Genomic DNA, 2500 nt, shown 5'->3' with positions numbered 1-2500 from the left:
TTATCGAATCTTGTAGGAAAACTCTCAACTTTCATAACAAAAATCAATTATGCGGCCTAGTATGCAAAAAGAGTAGCACTGGAGAGGAAAGCTAAAAAGTCCTCAAGAGAACGACTCAAGGACGAGGCGTTGGGGTTTTCGGCTTTGGCCGTTTTTTAGGCCGGTTTTTCGGTTCTTGCACCGAGAAACTTTGGTTTTTCGGTTTTTATGCGTGTTACGGTTTCGGGTTTTTCCTTATTTTAGCATTTGGATTTTGGTTTTAGGCCAAAATACAAGGGATTTTTCGGATTTGGTATCCAACGCGGTTTTCGGTTTTGCCTGTTTGGTTTCTGGTTTTCTCAACCGCGAGCTCGTGCGAAATTAACACAGTTTAGTCTGTATCCTTCAAGTGCCACTAATGTATCAGATTGATTAAGGTTTTGGAAATCCGCGTCTGTAAACTTTCGGTTTTAATCGAAATTCACTTCCGTTTTTTGATTTTGGGTGAGTTTTTGAGCAGTTTTTCGGTTTCTGCTAGACCCCAATGCCCCCCTCTTCAAGTAATGGTTTCGTTCGGCGAGGTTCAAAGTTGTAAAGAAATCGTATACATTATACGAGGCTCTGGTCTTGCTTAGCTTCAAGTAAGACTTAAAGCGAGAAGACATTAAGGGTTTGTTATGGCTAAAACTGATTGAATGCATTCTTAATGGTCATTAGCTTTGTGACACCCTCAATTTTGAATCTAAGCGGCTTTAAAAGCTAAAACTTTCTCTGTTCACGAACAATTCAAGATATATCATTACTTACTTTCTCGACGTGAAAGTAAAATAAAATACAAGGGATTTTTCGGATTTGGTATCCAACGCGGTTTTCGGTTTTGCCTGTTTGGTTTCTGGTTTTCTCAACCGCGAGCTCGTGCGAAATTAACACAGTTTAGTCTGTATCCTTCAAGTGCCACTAATGTATCAGATTGATTAAGGTTTTGGAAATCCGCGTCTGTAAACTTTCGGTTTTAATCGAAATTCACTTCCGTTTTTTGATTTTGGGTGAGTTTTTGAGCAGTTTTTCGGTTTCTGCTAGACCCCAATGCCCCCCTCTTCAAGTAATGGTTTCGTTCGGCGAGGTTCAAAGTTGTAAAGAAATCGTATACATTATACGAGGCTCTGGTCTTGCTTAGCTTCAAGTAAGACTTAAAGCGAGAAGACATTAAGGGTTTGTTATGGCTAAAACTGATTGAATGCATTCTTAATGGTCATTAGCTTTGTGACACCCTCAATTTTGAATCTAAGCGGCTTTAAAAGCTAAAACTTTCTCTGTTCACGAACAATTCAAGATATATCATTACTTACTTTCTCGACGTGAAAGGAAATAATGGAGGACAGCATATATATACTTCGATCACACAAGAAAGAAATAATTTATTACACCCCTCATGGTAATGTTCCTCACTATACCTTGCAACGACAGACCAATAACTTATTACACCCATCAAGCTAATATTACTAAATACCTTGCAATGTTCCTCTTTAAAACCTTTTGAGCAGGAATAATGAATCCGGCTGAGAACAAATTAAGGGATAAATAATACTGGTGAACAAGAGAGTATGAAGGTAAGGGAGGTAATCCCTCATATTGGCCCTATTCCCATCGTAATCCCTCTTAAGTTATTTTTAGATCTCCTGCGAGATCCGGGATTCCCACGAGGGTTAACTGGTAGCCAATCATATGTTCCCATTTTCGCGAACGACGCGAATCATTGCGTGGGAATTCGCTCAGCTGTCAACATTGGTAAAAATGGGAACATGTGATTGGCTATCAGTTAACCCTCGTGGGAATACGGGATCTCGCAGGAGAGCTAAAAATAACTTAAGAGGGATCACGATGGGAATAGGGCCAATATGAGGGATTACCTCTCTTACCTTCATACTCTCTTGTGGTGCATCATTTGGGTGCGTCATTCGCAACTGATCATGAGTGACGGTGATCACTTTAGAAAATAAACATATAAGAAATTCCGATACAGTCACTCACTTGATCCAAACTGAGTAAAAAGAAACAGCAAAAAGTAAAGCAAAAGTCATCAGAACTGGTCTATCACACATAAATTACTTGCTCGTGTTATTACGAAATGAGTAACAGTGAGTACTGACTTACCAAAATGGTGCTAATCGATGCGAGGTCCACGACGACAAGAAATGACTCTGCAAAATTTGATGATTTAATGTGGTTATCCATGCATTATCGAATCTTGTAGGAAAACTCTCAACTTTCATAACAAAAATCAATTATGCGGCCTAGTATGCAAAAAGAGTAGCACTGGAGAGGAAAGCTAAAAAGTTCTCAAGAGAACAGGTCGAGGTGAAATGATTGTTCCATTGCTACGAACAACTCAAGGACGAGGCGTTGGGGTTTTCGGTTTTGGCCGTTTTGTAGGCCGGTTTTTCGGTTTTTGCACCGAGAAACTTTGGTTTTTCGGTTTTTGTGCGTGTTACGGTTTCGGTTTTTCCCTTATTTTAGCATT

The 2500-nt window shown here is 39.6% G+C and overlaps 1 protein-coding gene across 1 annotated transcript in view; it reads right to left on the bottom strand.

Moving 5' to 3' along the window:
* LOC137994450 (tetratricopeptide repeat protein 28-like) overlaps nucleotides 1–2372 on the bottom strand; it is a 33286-nt gene extending 30914 nt beyond the window's left edge. The window contains exons 1-3 of the mRNA XM_068840024.1: nucleotides 2134–2372; nucleotides 1899–1966; nucleotides 1490–1538 (exon numbers count right to left, since the gene is read on the bottom strand). The gene's annotated coding sequence lies outside the window, so the exon portion shown is untranslated. The remainder of the gene's footprint in view (nucleotides 1–1489; nucleotides 1539–1898; nucleotides 1967–2133) is intronic.
* Nucleotides 2373–2500: the final 128 nt, after the last annotated feature.

This window comes from Montipora foliosa, chromosome 3 (genome assembly GCF_036669935.1).
Source record: "Montipora foliosa isolate CH-2021 chromosome 3, ASM3666993v2, whole genome shotgun sequence".
NCBI classification, from domain to species: domain Eukaryota; kingdom Metazoa; phylum Cnidaria; class Anthozoa; order Scleractinia; family Acroporidae; genus Montipora; species Montipora foliosa.
Note: the sequence above shows the minus strand (reverse complement) of the source record. Positions and strands in the feature narration are given on the sequence as shown.